This window comes from Sus scrofa, chromosome 17 (assembly GCF_000003025.6).
Source record: "Sus scrofa isolate TJ Tabasco breed Duroc chromosome 17, Sscrofa11.1, whole genome shotgun sequence".
NCBI lineage: Eukaryota > Metazoa > Chordata > Mammalia > Artiodactyla > Suidae > Sus > Sus scrofa.
In genome coordinates, this window is record NC_010459.5 from 34,482,113 (window position 1) to 34,502,576 (window position 20,464).

Genomic DNA, 20,464 nt, shown 5'->3' on the forward strand with positions numbered 1-20,464 from the left:
ACTCCCCAAAAAAGGAGGCATCCGGCAGGTCCACCCCACTGATGGCCACCACGCTGCCCAGGAGCTTTATGGCTCTAAGGAGCTTCCCACTGCTGCCGTTCCTGGTGGTCAGATGTCAGGGCATGGGGCCATTCCCACGGTCATCTAACAAGGGCCTTCCCATGCCCGGGGCTCTTCCTGAGCCTTTATTAATTTTTTTCTTTTCTTTTTCTTAGGGCCGCACCTGAGGCATATAGTCCCAGGCTAGGGGTCAAATCAGAGCTACAGCTGCCGGCCTACACCACAGCCACAGCAACACCAGACCCTTAACCCACTGAGAGAGGCCAGAGATTGAACCTGCATCCTCATGGATACTAGTCAGGTTCGCTGCTGCTGAGCCACTATGGAAACTCCGCCTTTATTAAGTTAATTCTCACAGAAGTCTAACTGAGCTGGACGCTGTGAGGCCTCCCCAGAGTGACCCCCCACTCATGTCCTTCACCTGCCTTTTTATCTATAGCACAACTTTAGCCAAAGAATCAATTTAATCAGAGAAGTGAGAACATACAGAGAAAAAGGACAAGAGGCAAGACAGAATAATGATAGTTTAGCCATTCAACAAAGTCAAGGCCTTTAGTGAGTTCTTCTGCAAAGACTATAGGTCATATTCTGAGCCATGTCCTTGGAGCTGTTTGGCAGGTGCCGAAGCCCCCACCAGATGGAAGAAATCAACTGTACGCTGCCCAAGAGCACGTAGACCCCAGAAGTCAGATGACATGGGCTCCCAATGACCTCACCACCCACCAATCAGGACAATGTCCATGAACTTGATGATGCCCAGCTCCTCAAGCACTCTAAGCCCCCTCACGACCCCCTCCAACGGGGGGCACAGTCCTTGAGGCACGAGCCTGCTGTGTTCCCCTCTTTGCCTGGCAATTAAAACGACTTTTTCTGTTTCCTCCAACTCTGTCTCTGCATTTCTCTTCGGCCTTGGTGAACAGAGGCAGCCGAAGCCCTACGACATACTTCCTATTACTATCAGCCCTGTTTTTGCAAACGAAGAAATTGAGGCACAGAAAACTTCGGTATCTTACCTTAGGTTGAAACTGACAGCACCAATGGCCTGAACCTAGCCAGAGCCCAATGCAGACTCGAACACCGCCTAAAGCCAGATTGGGACTTGAACCCACAGTTTAAAATTAGAATCACTCACCCGGTGTCCAGACTCACTGAGGTTCAGGTTCTTCATGCTTCTGAGCAGAAGGAATTCAGCGAGAGGCAAAGTGATAGGCAAGAAACAGATTTATTAAGATAGGACGCTTGTGAGAGATGCAAGCAGGCAGGCAAGGAGGCTCGGCCCCCAGGATCTTAAGGGCTACGGTTTTATCATCCAAGGGGAGTAGGGGTCGGAAAAGGCCACCTCTTCTTCTTTCTTTGAGTGGTAGCACCTCCTTAGTATCCGGTAAGGGAGTATTTGACCCTATAAGGTCAAACTAGGACTGTCAGGGTGCTTATTCAAATCAGCAGAAAGGTGGTCCTTAAACGCCTGCCCTTGGTCTGAACCTGAATGCAGGCCTCACCCCATCCCCCACCCAATGACCTGAGGCAATTCTCGTGCCTCCACTAGTCGTGCCACTGGTCAAGCAAGCCTGCCTTGTCCTGGTGACTTTTTCTTTTTTTTTTTAACAGAGGTTCCTAGGCTAGGGGTCCAGCTGCCGGCCTACACCTCAGCCACAGCAACACAGGATCTGAGCCACATCTGCAATCTACACCACAGCTCACGGCAATGCCAGATCCTTAACCCACTAAGCGAGGCCAGGGATTGAACCTGCAACCTCATGGCTCCTAATGGGATTCAGTTCCGCTGCGCCATGACGGGAACTCCTCTGACAGCTTTCTTGAGCAATTATTAACTTACAGTGACCTCCTGAAGGCCCCTAGGTTTCCCTCTCTATCTCTGACCCCTTACTGGGACTCCTACAACTACCTGTGCCTACTCTATCCCTTTCAAGGGCACGTAGATGGTGAGTGATAGAACCAGAACTTGGACCCAGGACGCCTAGGCTGTGTACTACCTGATCCTTCTGTGTCAGAGACATGAGTCTCAAACCACGTGAACTGGCCAGGCCAACCTTAGCTTCAGATGGGGAAACAGCCACAAGGAGATTCAGTGCCTCCAGGACTCACTGTCAACGGGTTTGAAATAGAAACAGAAAACCAATCCACCCCCAGACCCCAACTTCCTTGCCCCTCCCCCCAACACACATATACTCAAACTCCTCCGGGGAAGTGAAAAAAAGGGAGGAGAAATTAGTGCTCTTGTAGGCAAGACATGGGTTGCACATGCACAGATGAGCGCTAATCCTAGAAGCATGATTAGCGGAGGTGCTGGAACTTGCAGTGTTTTGTCACACACGTTACCTTGCAATTCCGGTTTTGCAGTGGCCTGGCCTTTCCTGGTTCCCTTCAGGATGTTTCTATAAGTAAGACCTGGGGAAAGTACCAGGACACGAGTTGGTGTTGCCAGGACTCTGTCTTTCACATGGAAATTTCTGGGCGCGCAGCTGGCTTCTGAGTGTGCCTTAAGAAAGAAAGGCTTACAGTAGAAATTATCACAGCATTGTAAATCAACTACACGTCAATAAAACTTTAAAAAAATGAAAAAAATAGAGTTTCCTTTGTGGCTCAGCTGATACAAATCCAACTAGGAACCATGAGGTTGCAGGTTCGATCCCTGGCCTCACTCAGTGGGTTAAGGATCTGGCATGGCCGTGAGCTGTAGGTCACAGACATGGCTCGGATCCCGCATTGCAGTGGCTCTGGCGTAGGCCGGCAACTGTAGCTCCGATTAGACCCCCAACCTGGTTTTTTTTAGCCACACCCTCTGCATATGGAAGTTCCCAGGCCAGGGGTTGAATCCTAGCTACAGCTGAGACCCATGCTACAGCTGTGGTGCCATAGGATCCTTAACTCACTGTGCCAGGCTGGGGATCCAACCCAAACCACTGCAGAGACAATGCTGGCTCCTTAATCCACTGTGCTGCAGCAGGAACTCCTGAAATCAATCCTTATGTGGGACAATTTTGCTGAGAAGCCTGAGTAATCCCCCCTTTCTTTATTTACTTTTGTGTTTTCATTGAATCTCGTGAATTCGGTTCCAGCTTCTTTTCCAATAAATCCAAGCCTATTTATTATATTTTACAGCTTCGTGGCTCGGGAATAAACACTGTGGCCATCATTAGTCAAAAAGAAGATACTCTGAGAGATCCCGCTGTGGCACAGTGGCTTAACGACCCAGCTTGTCTCTGTGGCATTGCCGACTTGATTCCTGGCCCAGTGCAGCGGTTTAAGGATTCAGAGTTGCCACGGCTGTGGTGTAGGTCCACAAATGCGGCTCCAATTCGATCCCTGGCCTAGGAACTCCCATATGCTGTGGGTGCAACCAAAAAAGAAAAGAAAAAAAAAGATACCCTGTGAAGAGTTGTGTTTATATAATTTTATTAATATGAGAATAGTTGCAAAAGCAGTAATAATTCCACTTTCTTCAGGAAAAAAAAAAATGAAAGAAAGGCTGCTCTGTTACAACTTGCAATTTAGCTCAGACCCATGTGTTCTCACAGGGCTCAATGCTCAGAATGTAAAATAAGGAGCTTTTTCTCTTGATAAGAAAGATACTACTTTTTTTTTTTTTTTTTTTTTTTGGTCTTTTTAGGGCTGCACCCACGGCATATGGAGGTTTCAAGGCTCGGGGTTGCATCAGAGTTGTCACCGCTGGCAACATCAGATCCTTAGAAGGGGCCAGGGATCCAAACTGCATCCTCATGGATCCTGATTGGGTTCCTTAACCCCTGAGCGGCTGCGGGAACTCGGAAAGATGCTTCTACTAAGAGAACAAGATAAGCAACAAACAGCACGGCCAATTGCTACAATGTTCATTCTCCCGTCTCCTTCATAGTCACCAAACCCCTGACTGTAACTGGGCACATAGTAGCCCAGAGTAAAGTCCACACTTCCCAGGATGCCTTGTGGCTAGGAATGGCCATGTAACTAAGTTCAGACAAATGTTCCCAAGAATAATGTGTATAATGTCTAGGCTGTGCACTTAAAAGGCAAGGCAGGACCTCCTACTGGCAGAAATGCAAATGTGATGACTGGATCTACAGCAGCTGTCATAGACCGTGAGGAGGAAGCCACAGGTGGAGAACAACACAGCAAGAATTTAGGAGGAGGTTGAAACCATAATGGTTTGTGGAGCTACCATCTGGGGCCCAGATTTATTTATTTATTTATTTACTTTTGTCTTCTTAGGTCCACACCTGCAGCATATGGAGGTTCCCAGGCTGGGGGTCCAATGGGCGCCGTAGCCACTGGCCTACACCACAGCTCACAGCAACGCCAGATCCTTAACCCACTGAGCAAGGCCAAGGATCGAACCTGTGTCCTTATGGATGCTAGTCATATTCGTCTCTGAGCCACAGTGGGAACTCCTGGGACCCAGATTTAATGTGACAGAGAAATAAACCTCTATGTTGTTTATGCTTCTGTAAAGTGAGGGGCAGCAATGGAATTCTCATATTTGTATGTGCATGTATGTTATACTCTGTAAGTATATACATATGCATACACACACACACACACACACACACACACACACACACACACTCAGGCAGTCATACAGAAAGAGGACCTGAAAAGATATATACCAAAATGTCAATGTAGTTAATTCTAGAGGAAAGGCTTTCCAGTGATTTCCTTTTTCTTTTTGACACTTTGATGTACTTTGAAATTTTTTTTCCTTTGTTATCTCAAAACTCAACCAAAATAAAGTCTAAAGGAAGAAAGCACCCTATAAATAGATTCTATTGTTTAAATCACCTTCCTTTGCTTTATATGAGCTTTCACAGGTCACACAGACAGAGACTTAGATCTCACGGAATATTTGGCTTCGTTCCTGTGAGTTACGGAACTTTTTTTCAGATGTTCTTTTTACTGAACAGAATGTCTTGGAGATGGTTCCACGCCCCTATGTATAGGGTGGCCTCATTTCTTGTAACCAGCACAAAGCATTCCCTGGCTGGGTGTGCCAGGGTTTACTGAACGGATCTGTTGGTGGACATCTGTGGTTTCCAATTTTAAGCTACTGAAAACAACACAATGATGAAAGTCGAGCCCTGCCTCTCTGCACTTGTGCGGGGCTTTGAAGTCTAACAAACCAGGTTCTAATCTGGCTCCCCTACTTATTTCCTGTGTGACCTCAGGCAACTTACTGTGCATCTCTGAGTATCTCGTCACCTGTAAAATAGGGAAAATAACTAAACTTGCCCCCATAATGTTTCTGTGAGGATGATAACATCTAAAGTGTATCATGTGCTTACTGCATTCTTTTCTTTTCTAAGTGCTTCCCGAGAGTTAGATAATGTAGTGCTCCTAACAGGGTGACATGAAATTAATGCCTAGACAGATGGCATGAGCATTTTCTAGAAGCTTCCAGCTTTCAGACATATATGGGACTTTTCCATAGACTTCTTAGTGTGGGGGGTCAAAGAAGCTATTTGTATGATTTCGAATTTTTAAAATTTATTGAGATTCATCATTGGCCTGACATATGGTCTATCCTAGAGAATTTCCCGCGGGCCTTTGAGAAGAATGTCTTCTGCTCTTGTTGGATGGAATGTTCCACAAATGTCTTTTAGGTCTAGGTGATTTTTTTTGTGTTGTCCAAGTCTTCTCTTTCCTTGTTGATCTTCTGCCTAGTTGTTCTGTCCGTTATTGAACGGATATTAAAGTGTCCATCTATTAGTATTGAATTGTCTATTTCTCCTTTAGTTCTGTCCATTTTTCTTCATGTACTTTGGAGCTCTGTTGTTTGGCATATAGGTTGATAGTTGCTACATCATCCGGATGGATTGACCCTCTGATATAATATGGCTAGTCCAGCTTCCTTATGATTGTTGTTTGCATGATAGATATTTTTCCATCCTTTCGCTCTCAACCTATCTGTATCTTGGAATCTAGAACGTGTCTCCTGTAGACAGTGTATACTTAGAGCCTGGTGTCTTATCTAGTCGAATATCTCTGCCTTTTGATCCAATCCGTTCATAGTTAATGCTATTAGGAATAGAACTAGCTTTACCTTTGCCATTTTATGTTTTCCCTATGTCTCGTGTCTTTTTTGTTCCTCTACCTGCTTTCTTTTACATTAAATGAGTAATTTTTAGGGTCACATTTTGATTTCTTTTTCTTATTACTCAACGAATTTTATTACATTAATAGTTGCCCAACGATCATCACAACCCAATTTTATAGCATTTCCATCCCAAGCCCCCAGCCCATCCTCCCACCCCCAACCTGTCTCCTTCGGAAACCATAAGTTTTTCAAAGTCTGTGAATCAGTGCCTGTTCTGCAAAGAAGTTCGTTGTGCCTGCTTTTAGATTCCACATGTCCGTGGTAGCATTTGATGTTGGGGTCTCACTGTCTGTGTGACTTCATTTACACGATCATTTCTAGGTCCATCCATGTTGCTGCAAATGCCGTTATTTCTTTCCTTTCGATGGCTGAGTAATATTCCATTGTGTCCCACGCCTCTGTCGATGGACATTTAGGTTGTTTCCACATGTCTTGACTATTGTATATAGAGCTGCAATGAATTGATTTCTTTAATAGTTTTCTTTTCATTTTTTTTAGTGACTGCTTTAGACTTGCTATACACATCTTATCAGAATGTGTGTCAGATTTACACTAAATTACAGTAAGATATAGAAATGTTACTCCTCTACTGCTGTATTTCTTTTTTGCCCTTTTTGTATTATTCTTGTTATATGTATTACATGTCATGCGTTTAAAATGTGCACAGCACTCAGTGTCCACAAGCAAGAAGGGAGGCAAGGGGAGGGCAGAAAGGATAGTTCATCTGCTTCCCCCCAGATCTGTCCCAGCCTCCAAAGCTAATAGCAGGTTTCCCTCCGAGGAACTAGAGGGGGCTCCTTATCCCCCACCTACTATGCACACGGCCACAAAGGCTCAGAAGATCTGGGCTGCTGGTACCTCAAGACACACCCCATTAGGACTGTTGGATTGCAGGAATATTGAATGATATCCTCCAAACCGAGAGGATATCATTCAATATTTTTGCGATCAAAAAACAAAGCAGGCAATCCCACAAAGTGCAATTATGAGGTTTATTGTGGGTAATTTACATAGTTAGGATCAGACAGACGGCAGTCCAGACAATCAGTGCAGCCAAACGGGATACAGGGAGATTTAAAGGGGCCAAAGTTAAAAATACAATCTGACTACTAAGGGAGAAGCTCGTCCACACCAATGGGAGCTGAGGGTTTTTCCTCCCCCGGGGGTCTCATGACTATTATTTCTTGCAGACCATTACCCATCTGGGTCAGCAAGGCATTCTTTCAGTTTTCCTATCAGATGAAGGCAAGGGTAAAAGCTGATAAGGAACTTATGTGGCTTGGGTGCATTTTTTGTGAGTAGGTGAAAGTTCAGTCACACCGAAAGGGGAGTAGGTAGGACCGCAGGTCTAAATGGAACTGCCACATAGAGTCAGTGGGGTTCAGCCACACAAGGGCCTCGACCTGAGGTTACGCAGTGACCTTGTCAAGGTCCCTCCTTGACACTGCAAGTCCCATTCCTGTCACCTCCTTTCCTGGGATGGGGAAATAGCAAGTTCCTCCAACTCTTAGGCTGATTTATAGTATTAATAAATAAAAATTATTTCTCAAAGAGAGCAATAATTATGGATGCTCTCATTACCCTAATGAAATAGGTAATTGTCTTATTAAGGATGAGACTAATGAGACTCAGAGAGGTTAAGTAATGAACCAGGTCACACAGCTGATGAGTAGTAGAGTTGGAATCTGGACCCAGGTAGTGTGGTTCCAGAGCCAGTGGCTGAGATCCTTCCACTGTGCTGTTCCCAGAAAGTGGTCATTAGAACATCTTGATGGTGGTAAATGTTTAACATTTCTAAAGGGCAACTCCCTCTTTGTACCATTGCCAATTTCCATGGTATAAATACTCTCATTGTTGCTGATTTCAAGTCGCAAATATGATGTTACTGATGCAGTGCTGGGAAAATAAGCATTCAATCAGCTTGCCCAGACTAGACTGAAAGTCCAAGGAGGGGGTGAACAAGAGGTGGGCCAGGGAGAAGAGAGGAGCTTTAAAGGGCTTTCTCACTGAGGAGACTCTGTTTTGGTTTTGTTTTGGTTTGGTTTTTCTCTTTTTAGGGCTGCACCTGCGGCATAAGGAGGTTCCCAGGCTATCGGCTGAATCAGAGCTGTAGCCACTGGCCTACACCACAGCCACAACAACAAGATATCTGAGCCACGTCTGGGACCTACGCCACAGCTCCCAGGCAACACTGGATCCTTAACCCACTGAGCAGGGCCAGGGATCTAACCTGCATCCTCATGGATACTAGTTGGGTTCGTTAACCGCTGAGCCATGACAGGAACTCCTGAAGTGCTGACTCTTATTTCTGTCTTACAGATGAAGAAGGTGGGACTCAGTGAGAGTTCTGCATTGGTTCAACGATTACTGAGCATACACTCTGAGTGGGCCTCAGATGCACAGGACCAGTACTGGGGATGCAAAAATGACCCCAACCAGGTTCTAGACTGTTTCAGGGAACGTGTGGGCTGACATCAGACACACAGACACATACATATAACACCCATGGGGCCTCCCTTCAAATGGGTAGAATGAGAGTTAAGAGTTATGAGTTCTGGTCCCAGACTCCCTGGTTTCAAGTGCAGGCTCTACCACTTACTGGCTGTGTGATCTTGGGCTAATTACTTAACCTCTCAGCTCCTCAGTTTACTCATCTGTAAATGGTACCTATCTCATAGCATTGTTAGGAGGATAACATGAATTAATGCAGATAACGGCCTCAGAACAGTGCCTGCTGCATAATAAATGCTCAATAGATGTTAGCGGTGTTTTGTTTGTTCAGGGCATGTGAAGTTGCCCGGGCCAGGGATTGAACCTGAGCCACAGCAGCGACCTAAGCCACAGCCATGACAACGCCAGATCCTTAACCTACTGAGCCACCAGGTAACTCCAATGTTAGCTGTTTTTATTATGTAACTTCAGAAAATGCAACTCTGCAAGAGAGAGATAAGGGAGACTGAGTACGTGGTGTGGGCGATTCTGCCTGGACACGAGCCCAGCTACAAGCAAGATGCTGGGGGCGTGGACAGAATCCCACACAGCTGAGTGGGAGCCAAATCTAAAATTATAGTGTTTAAGCCAATGCAGTGGCTACCACACGCTGCCACACCATGTTCAGTGTCTTTGTCACTGCAAAGGACTATCTTCAGAAAACTGCCAATATTTTATTTTACGAGTGATTGAAAGCATTTTTCAGAGTTTTAAAATATGCATTTATAATTTTCTCTTCACATTAGAACTAACACGCATGTTAAATGCTCTCCCCACCGTTAACTGTTGTTTCGAAGTGAGACGTGCTAGAATAAATGATGAGGACTTTCCAAAGGTTGTTCAGCTGGCGGCCGGGGGAGCCAGAGTGAGACCCCAGCCTGAGGACTCACAGTTCAGTGCTCCTTTGTCTTCAATCCGAGCCCTGGGGGACAACCATGACGTTCTCCCAAGGATCCTCGACCTCACTTCCTGGCTCCTTTCTGGCTGAAGGGGAGCACGGGTTCACCTGCAGAACTTGAACTCACCCTGGGAGGGTGTTTGGAGTGGGGGAAAAGGGCTTGCGGATTCAAAGCCCAGCTTCACAGCTGTCTCCATGTGACCTCCTTGAGGTGGCTCAATCTCTATAGAGAGAGGTTGGCACCTATGCTGACATGTATACACACACACACGCACGCACACACACACACACACACACACACACACACGCACGCACGCACAGTGCATACATTATATGTATGTACCTGCACGCAGCAGGGGCCCAAGTGCTTGCTTGCTCCCTTCCCTCCATGCAGGCTCTGGGCTCTGGATGCAATGTAGCTTTGAGCCAGGAGGTGGCGCTGCAGCCCAAGAAGCTGGAGAAAGGGCACGACAAGGGTGTGCCTGGAGGGTTGATCAGCTGGGGTCCTGCAGATAGCGGCGGGGGGCGGGGGCAGTCCGAGGGAAGGTAGTGGTCCCAAGGCCAAAGGAATGCCTCCCATGCCCACATAGGCAGACGCGCCCAGCATCTCACATATGTGAGGCTTAACCTTACATAAGAAGGAGGCCTTCCCATCCTAGATCTTGAATCCTCACACAGATAATGCCAATGTGATCCCATTTTACAGGTAAGGCAACTGAGCCCAGAGCAGCAAAATGAACTTCACTAGGTCACACAGCAAAGCCATCATGGCAGAGCTGGGATTTGATCCATGTCCATAATAACAATAACAGCCAACCCTTCTGCATGTGCTAGTATCTTCTGCACGTAGGAACTCATTAAATCCTCATAAGAGCCCTATGAGGTAGGTATCAGAATTTTTTTTTGTTTGTTTTTTTGTCTTTCTAGGGCTGTATGGAAGTTTGCAGGCTAGGGGTCAAATCAGAGCTACAGCTGCCAGCCTACACCACAGCCACAGCAACACCAGATCCAAGCCATGTTTGTGACCTACAGTTCACAGCAACGCCCAATCCTTAACCCACTGAGCGAAGCCAGGGATTGAACCCACAACCTCATGGTTCCTAGTCGGATTTGTTTCTGCTTTGTCACGACGGGAACTCCAGTATTAGTATTTTTTGTTCCATGTTACAGAGAAGGAAATGGAGGCACTAAGAGGTTGGGCAGCTTGCCCAAGGCCACACAGCCAGAACACAAGAGCTGGGATTTCAACGCGAGTCTCTGCTCTAAACCAACCTGCTGGGGACCTGCTGGGAACAGGTGTACAAAGATGCATGGACACACACCCCTCTCACACTCACATTCTCAGCCAGGGTGACTCCAAACAGAGTGCAAAGTCCCTGGGTGCTACAAAGTGAACAGGGCCATAACACACCCCTTCCCTTACACTGCCCTCTCTCTGGCTTTGTCAGGAGCCACTCCTCTGTGGGGGGAAGGAGGTGACTTCCCCTTGGAAGGGCCCTGCTAAATCCTCCTATTTCCCCAAGGGAGCCTCCTCCTTGAAGTCTCCTTGCAGCGCCCCAGACACCACGAGGTCCCCTCCTGTCGCAGCTCCACTTGCACAGCTGAAGGCAGGCTCTCTCTGGCTGCAGGGGCAGCACAGGCTGGAGAAGAGCAAGAATGAAGCAGGGAGACCAGTGAGGAGGCCATGGCAATGCCCCAGGTGGTAGCTTTGGAGATGGGAGGAAGGATTTGGATTCTGGATGTGTTTTGAAGGATGAGTGAACAGAATTTGATGAATTTAACGTGTGGGTGTGAGAGAACTCATTATGATCTGTCATAAAATACATAACATAATTTTGTAATAAGTATTAGTTATCAGGCACTGCATAACAAATGAACTCAAAACTTAGTGACTAAAGATGACAGTAAATATTTATATCTCGATCAGTTCCTAGGGGTCAGGATTCAGGAGTGGCTTTGCTGGGTGGCTCTGGCTCAGAATTTTTCATGAGGCTACAGTCATCTGAAGGTTTAGTGGGGCTGGGGGATGAATTTCCAAGGTAGGTCACACACACATGGAGCTGACTGCTACCAAAGAGCCTCAGTTCCTTCCATGGGCTGCTCGTGACATGTCCTCACAACACGATGGCTGCCAGCCCCACAGCTGGTGAACAAGTGACAACATGAAGACACAGTGCCTTTCATGCCCTAGCCTTAGAAGTCACACTCTCCCATTTCTTTGTTTGTTTGTTTGTTTGTTTGTTTTTGCCATTTCTTGGGCCGCTCCTTTGGCATATGGAGGTTCCAGGCTAGGGGTCAAATCGAAGCTGTAGCCACCGGCCTACACCAGAGCCACAGTAATGCGGGATCCGAGCCACGTCTGCAACCTACACCACAGCTCATGGCAACACCGGATCCTTAACCCACTGAGCAAGGCCAGGGATTGAACCGCAACCTCATGGTTCCTAGTCAGATTTGCTAACCACTGAGCCACGACGGGAATCCCACACTCTCCCATTTCTACACCACCCTGTTGGCGTCACAAAGGCAGCCCTACTCAGGGCATAAAGGGCAGCAGGCATGGCTCGCTGGGCGCCATCATGGAGCTGGCTACCAGATAAGGGGAAAAGTTGTCCTTCCTTTTTTATCTTATTTTTAAAATCGTGGTGAAATATACATAACATAAAAATTACATTTTTATTCATATGGAAGTTCCCAGGCCAGGTATCAAATCTGAGCTGCAGCTGCGACCTACATCACAGCACAGCAATGCCAGCTATTTTAACCCACTGCGCCAGACTGGGGATGGAACCCTCGCCTCCACAGCGACCCAAGCCACTGCAGTCAGATTCTTAACCTATGGTGCCACAGCGGGAACTCCCATTTTAACCATTTTTAAGTGTTCAGTTCAGTGGCCTTAAGTAATTCACATTATTGTGCAACCCTCACGACCATCCATCTCCAGAACTTCTTTATCTTCACAAACTGAAATTCCGTACCTGTTAAAATAATAATGCCCCACATCCCCTTTCCCGAGTTCCTGGCAACCATCATTCTACTTTCTGTCTCCAGGATTCGATTACTCTGGGTGCCCCCCGGAAATGGAATCATACAATGTCTGTCCTTCTGTGTGACTCATTTCCCTTAGCTTAATGTCTTCCTAATATATGTTCACCTATATTGAAGCATATGTCAGAAATTCCTTCTTTTTGACCCAGCAATCGCACTTGGCATATATCCAGATAAAACTTTCCTTGAAAAAGACACATGCACCTGTATGTTTGTTGCAGCACTATTCACAACAGCCAAGAAAGGAAACAACCTAAATGTCCATTGACAGATGAATGGATTAAGAAGATGTGGTATATATACACAATGGAATACTACTCAGCCATAAAAAAGAACAAAATAATGCCATTTGCAGCAACATGGATGGAACTAGAGACTCTCATACTAAGTGAAGTCAGAAAGAGAAAGACAAGTACCATATGATATCACTTATACCTGGAATCTAATATACAGCACAAATAAACTTTTCCACAGAAAAGAAATTCATGGACTTGGAGAACAGACTTGTGATTGCAAGGGCCAGGGAGAGGAGTGGGATGGACTGGGAATCTGGGGTTAATAGACGCAAACTATTGCCTTTGGAATGGATAAGCAATGAGATCCTGCTGTATAGCACTGGGAACTCTATCTGGTCTCTTATGATGGAGCATGATAATGTGAGAAAAAGAATGTATACATGTATGTGTGACTAGGTCACTTTGCTGTACAGTAGAAAATTGACAGAACACTGTAAATCAACTATAATGAAAAAATAAAAATCATTTTTAAAAAAAGAGAAAACAAAAGGCTGAATAACATCCATTATATATATGACATTTTGTTTCTCCTTTTATCTGTTGATGGACACTAGGGTTGCTTCCACCTTTTGGCTGCTGCTAATAATGCTGCTAGGAACACGAGTGTACAAATATCTGTTCAAGTCTGCTTTCCATTCTTTTAGATATATACCCCAAAGTGTATTGCTGGATTATATGGCAATTTTATGTTTAATATTTTTGAGGACCTGCCGTATGTTTTCCATAACAGCTGCACCATTTTACATTCCCACTAGTAGTGCATAAAGATTACATTTTCCCTGTATCTTTGCCAACACTTGTTATTTTCTGGGGAGGGTCTGTTGTTTTTGGGGGTTCTTTTGTTTTTCCTTTTTTTTTTTTTTTTTTTTTGTCTTTTTGCCATTTCTTGGGCTGCTCCCACGGCACATGGAGGTTCCCAGGCTAGGGGTCGAATCGGAGCTGTAGCTGCCGGCCTATGCCACAGCTACAGCAATGTGGGATCCAACCCGCATCTGCAGCCTACACCACAGGTCACAGCAATGCTGGATCCTCAACCCCCTGAGCAAGGCCAGGGATCAAACCCGCAACCTCCGAAACCTCAGGGTTCCTAGTCGGATTCGTTAACCACTGAGCCACGACGGGAACTCCTGTTTTTGCTTTTTAAGGCAGCACCTGCAACATACGGAAGTTCCCAGGCTAGGGGTTGAATCAGAGCTACAGCTACTGGCCTACGCCACAGCCACAGCAACACAGGATCCGAGCCATGTCTGAGACCTACACCACAGCTCACAGCAACACTGGATCCTTAACCCACTGAGACACCAGGGATCAAACTGGCAACCTCATGGATACTAGTCAGGTTCATAACCCGCTGAGCCACACCAGGAACTCCCTCTGTGTTTTTTTTAATAATTACCATCCGAGTGGCTGTGAAGTGCTATCTCATTGATGGCGACTTTGATTTGCATTTCCCTAAGGATTAGTAGCCTCGAGCCTCTTTTCTTGTGTTTATTGACCATTCATACATCTTCTTTGGAAAAAATGTCTACTCAGGTCTTTTGCCCTTTTTTCTTTCATTGAGTTGTTTGTTTTTTTGTTGTCGTTTTCTCCTTTCTTAGCAAAGCTAAGTAAAGCTTAGCAAATCACCCATTTTGGCCTTGCTTTTTTTTTTTTTCCTTGTTTCTTTATGTATATATTTTTTCTTTTTAGGGCCAAAGCCGCTGCATATGGAGGTTCCATAAGCCTACGCTACAGGCACAACAATACCGGATCCTTAACCCACCGAAGGAGGCCAGGGATCAAACCCTCATCCTCAAGATACTGGTCAGGTTCATTACTGATGAGCCACAACAGCAACTCCTGGCCCTGCCTGTTTTCATTTACCCTCAGTCTATGCCAAGCCCTGTCCTAGCAGGAACCCAAAGTTTCCTGCCCCATGGCTCTCACTCCATGGGGAACCAGACACTAACAGACATCAGATGGTGACAGAGTGGCTTTTATTTCAGGGGACCTCAGTAGGTGCCCATGTCCTATTCAACCCTTGGGCCTGGCCCGTCAGTGCCTCATAATATGGTCTAAAAGTCTGAAAGAGTTTCCAGCAGTTTTAAACATTAGAAAACAACATCAAAATATAGATGTACTGCTACTCTTGAAAAATTAAAAGCTCCAATCCCGTGGGCCTGCTTTCCTCGGCTGGATTGAAGCACCAGCCCCCACAGGCCTACAGTGTTGGCTGCTGATGACTCAAAGTGAGGGGAGCTGCTTTACCCAAGATTATATGTCTCCAAAGACTGGTCAGTGCAGAGCACAGAGGCCTGACCTGCCTGTCTCAGTGTGACATCTCTGAAAGGCTGTGCCCACTCCAGAGCTCCTGATGAGACTGCCCAAAGCCTCTGTTGCAACTGCCCGACCCTGCTGTCCTCACTCCCCCAAGATCTGAAGAGTATTCCCTGGAACACCACCTGTACCCAATCTCCATCTCATGGTCTGTTTCCTCGGGACCCTGACCTTCAAGAAGGGCGTGCACTTGCCTTCTCGCCAAGGCCCCTGCCAGCCCACCTGGCACTGAGTTCCCCATCCCTGTTATGTCCTGACCTCCCCACAGGGATAACTAACCGAAGGAGGACCTAACACGTCCAAGGCAGGGGCCACATCTTAATGTTCTAGGCACTATTCTCGGCAATAGACTCATTTAATCCTCACGATAACCTCACGACACTATGATCACTATATGTTTATTTCAAAGGCTAAATTTGGAGTTCCCGTTGTGGCTCAGCGGGCTACCCAACATAGCGTCCATGAGAATTCGGGTTCGATCCCTGGCCTTGCTCAGAGGGTTAAGGAGCCAATGTTGCTGCAAGTTGTGGTGTAGGTTGCAGATGCCACTCCGATCCGGTGTCACTGTCGCTGTGGTGTAGACCTGCAGCTGCAGCTCCAATTCGACCCCTAGTCTGGGAACAACAAAAGAAAAGAAAAAATTTTAAAGGTTAATTTTTTTTTTTTTGCTTTTCAGGACTGCACCCATGGCATATGGAGGTTCCTAGGCTAGGGGTCGAATCAGAGCTACAGCTGGCTACCTACACCACAGCCACAGCAATGTGGGATCCCGTGGCCAGAGATCAAACCTGCAACCTCACAGATCCTAGTCGGGTTCGTTAACAGCTGAGCCATGAAGGGAACTCCTAAAAAGGTTAAATTTTTTTTAAAAAGACAATACTAAGTACTGATGGGAATTCAAGATGGAACAGTCACAGCAGAAAACAGTTTGTCAGTTTCTTATAGAATTATAGATACAGTTATCATGTAATTGCACTCCTAGGTATCGACCCTAGAGAAATGGCAACTTCTATCCACATGAAAGACTTGCACATGTTCGTAGCAGATTTCTTTCTTTGAACTTCCTTTATTTTTTATTGAAACATAGTTGATTTACAATGTTGTGTTAATTTTTGCTGCACAGCAATGATTCAGTTGCATATATATATATATATATACACACACACACACATATAGTCACAGTAGCTTTATTTATAATCACCTAAAATTGGAACTGACCCAAATGTCTTTCAGCTGGTGAATGGATAAACAAGTCATGATGCACCCATACCTGAAATACTATTTGGCAATAAAAAGGAACAGATCTCTGACAAATGGAACTGCATGAATGACTCCCAAATGCATTATGCTGAGTGAGAGAAGCCAGACTCAAAAGGCTCCACAGAGTGGGATTCCACTTACCTAACATTCTCCAAAGGCAAAACAATCCAGACAGACAAAGGTCGTGGTTGTCAGGTGTATGCACTTCCTAGGGCCACTGTAACAAAGCACCACAACATGGGTGGCTTGAAATAGCAGGAACTGTTCTCTTACAGTTCCAAGGCCAGAAGTCTGAAATGAAGGCAAGGCTGCTCTCCCTCCAAGCTTCCCAGGGATCAACAAGATGTTCCTTGCCCCTTCCAGCTTCCGGAGCTCCATCATCCCTTGGCTTGCGGCCACATCACCTCAATGTCTGCCTCCGTGGTTACGTGGCCTCCTCCTCCTCTGTATGTTTGCCTCTCTCTCTTTTTTGGGGGGGCCGCATATGGAGCTCCCAGGCCAGGGGTCAGATCCAAGCCTCTGTTGCGACCTACGCCATAGCTGTGCCTACGCCGGATCCTTTAACCCACTGTGCATCCTGGTGCTGCAGAGAAGCTGCCAGTCCTAATGCGCCACAGCAGGAATTCCACCTCTCTCTCATAAGGACACTTGTGATGGCATTTAGGGCCTGCCTGGATAACCCAGGGCCATCCTCAATTCGAGATCCCTAATTTACTCCATCTGCAAAGATCCATTTTCCAAATAAGGTAACATTTACAAAATTCAGGATTAGAATCTAGTATCTTTGGGGTGGTGGGGCTGATCCAACCTCCCACACCAGGGATTAGGGAAAACGGGATTGACTACAAAGGGGCATGAGGGAATTTAGGGGTGATGGAAATGTCCTATACAGCAATTGTGGTGGCAGTTGCCAACTTCTTACATTTGTCATGCTGCCCCCAAGTGGCAGAACTGCCGGTGAATGAGGCAGGCTGGTCCTGAGACCGTGCTTCATGTAATCAATGCACTATTTGCTATTTTGGGAGAAAAATGAGGTACAGTGGGGGTCCGGGGTTCCACTGCTAATAATGTGAGCAAAAAAGTTTGAAAATGAAAAGTTTGAAGATGAGCTTCCCACCAGCCATGACATTTCACGATTCTCCAGTTCTTGGACTTTCAGGCTCTTTGCTTCAGAATTCCATGAGGCTGAAGACGCTGCCCACTTAGAGCCCAGAGGGCAGTTGTCTGGGAGGTGCTGGCGGGGCAGGGGAGGGGAGGGGATGCAGGGGACGGATGAAAATAATAGCAGGGGGGAGGGTTCTGACCCCAAACCCTCCCCCTCTCTCCACAGAGCACTGGCGCCCTCTCCCCAGGGACAAGGCCTCCATCCGCTTCATTCACTCACCCCAGCTGATGCCACACACCCCCGCCCCCACCAGGGGCCTCCCCACCTCCTCTCATTGTCTGAAGGGCTCAGATGGAGGGGCAACCCATTAACCCCTTCCTGGCCTCATTGCTTCACTCTGCAGCTGTCACACCCGCAGCCTTGGGCCGAGCAGGGAAGAGGACCCGGTAGTTAATCACTATTACTGCACAGAGTGTCAGCTGTGAGGCTGGCCGCCTCCATTGCCAGCCGGCCCAGGCCAGGGGCGACCCACCCCAGCCATGCAGCCGATTCTAAGCCCTACAGAGGCAAAGAGAGCACCGTCCGACCCAGGTTCACTTCTGGGGACTTCCCCCCAAACCCCAGCAAGGTGTCCTCCACCTCCAGGGCTGCAGCCAGTAGCCTTCAAAACGGCCAAGCCCGACCCCCTGCCGGCCCCCAGCACCTCTGCCTCATGTGTAGACTCATCTTGAAACGTCACCTCCTCCAAGAGGCCCTCCCTGACCACCCTGGCCGATGTGACTCTGTTCCAGTTGCTCTCTAGCACATGCCTTGTTTATATATTGTTGACTTTTATTTTTCCAAAGCACTTGTCGATACCTAGGATTGTCTTAGGTGTTGACGGGTGTGGGGTGAATACTAGTTTTCTGGGGCTGAAGTAAGAAATTACCACAAACTGGAGTTCCCGTCATGGCGCAGTGGTTAACGGATCCGACTAGGAACCACGAGGTTGCAGGTTCGATCCCTGGCCTTGCTCAGTGGATTCAGGATCCAGCGGTGCTGTGAGCTGTGGTGTAGGCTGCAGATGCGGCTCAGATCCCTTGTTGCTGGGGCTCTGGCATAGGCCAGTGGCTCTAGCTCCAATTGGACCCCTAGCCTGGGAACCTCCATATGCGCAGGAGCGGCCCTAGAAAAGGTAAAAAGACAAAAAAAAAAAAAAAAAGAAATTACCACAAACTGGATGGTGTAAGGCAACAGAGACGTGGGCTCTCACTGTTCTGAAGTCTCGAAGTCTGATACCATGGTGTGGGCAAGGCCAAGCTCTCCCCAGAGGCTCTAGGGAAGGATGGGTCCTTGCCTTTTCCCACCTCTGGAGGGTTGCCTGCATCCCCGATGTTCCTTGGCTTGTAGGGACATGCCTCCAGTCTCGGCTCCATCATCACGTGGCGTTCTCTCTTCTGGTGTCCAAATCTCCCCCTTCTTATAAAGACACCAGTCCCTGGAGTTCCCCGGTGACACAGCAGGTTAAGGATCTAAGGATCTAGCATAGTCACTGCTATAGTATGGGACTTAATGCATCCTGCAGGTGCAACCAAAAAAAAAAAAAAAGACCATAGTCACTGAATCAGGGTCCACCCTAATCTGGGATGACCTTGTACTTGATTATGTCTGCAAAGACCCTATTTCCAAAGAAGGTCATGTTCACGGGTGCCAGGGGTCCCGAACTTCAGATCACACGATCCCAAGAAGTATGTGTTCACTATGTGTCCTAAGAGAGCAGGGCTCTATTGGCCTTGCCATGGGCACATTCTTTATACAGCTATCAATTCATTTAATTTTACCAAGGCCTCTGCCCAGGCCAGTGCTGGGCCTGGGGAGAAAGGACACCAATGGAGTCTCTGGCCTGAGAAGCCTGCTGCCTAGAGGGAGACAGACAGACGTGGAAGCAGGTCGGTCCCTAAAGATGGCTCGCATCCATCTCTGGGAACCCTTGGGTCCAGCTCCTGGTGAGGACCAGTGCACGTGGTGGTCTGGACAGATGAGGAACAGGGGACGACCAAGTACAGCAGGACTGTGGAGACCAGAGGAGTCCTTCAGTCTACAGACTGCTGAGAACTCACCATGCAGCTGAGCCTCATGGGAAAGAGTGGCTGAGGCTATGGCGCAGGCACACAAGACTGAGTACCTGGCCCTGAGCTGTCTGCGGGTAGGCTGACAAGAACCTGGAAGGATGCTGCTGCCTGGATGGGCCCAGGTAAGGCAGGAACGCTCAGATCTGAACGTTGCCATAGTGGTTTTAAAGGATTTAAAGAGAATCTGATTAGCATCCATGAGGATGCAGGTTCGATCCCTGACCTTGCTCAGTTGGTTAAGAATCCAGCATTGCTGTGAGCTGTGGTGTAGGTCACAGATGCACCTCGGATCCTGAGTGCTGTGGCTGTGGCATAGGCCGGCAGCTGTAGTTCTGATTTGACCCATAGCCTGGGAACCTCCATATGCTGCTGGTGCAGCCCTTAATAAAAACAAAAAGATACATGCACCCCAATGTTCACTGCAGCACTATTTACAATAGCCAAGACACAGAAACAACCTAAATGTCCATTGACAGATGAATAGATTAAGAATATGTGTATTACATATGTATGATGGAATACTACTCAGCCATAAAAAAGAACTGAAATAATGCCATTTGCAGCAACATAGATGCAACTGGAGATTCTCATACTAAGTGAAGTAATTCAGAAAGAGAAAGACCATATGACATCACTTATATGTCAAATCTAAAATATGGCACAAAGAACCCATCTATAAAACAGAAACAGACTCATAGACATAGAGAACAGACTTGTGGTTGCCAAAAGAGTGGGGGAATGGGATTGATGGGGACTTTGGGGTTACTAGATGCA

At 47.0% G+C, this 20,464-nt stretch overlaps 1 long non-coding RNA gene across 1 annotated transcript in view; it reads right to left on the reverse strand.

Moving 5' to 3' along the window:
- Positions 2,267-20,464, reverse strand: part of LOC106506648 — a 97,985-nt gene continuing 79,787 nt past the window's right edge. The window contains exon 3 of the long non-coding RNA XR_002339912.1: positions 2,267-2,560. This is a non-coding gene — a long non-coding RNA (uncharacterized LOC106506648). The remainder of the gene's footprint in view (positions 2,561-20,464) is intronic.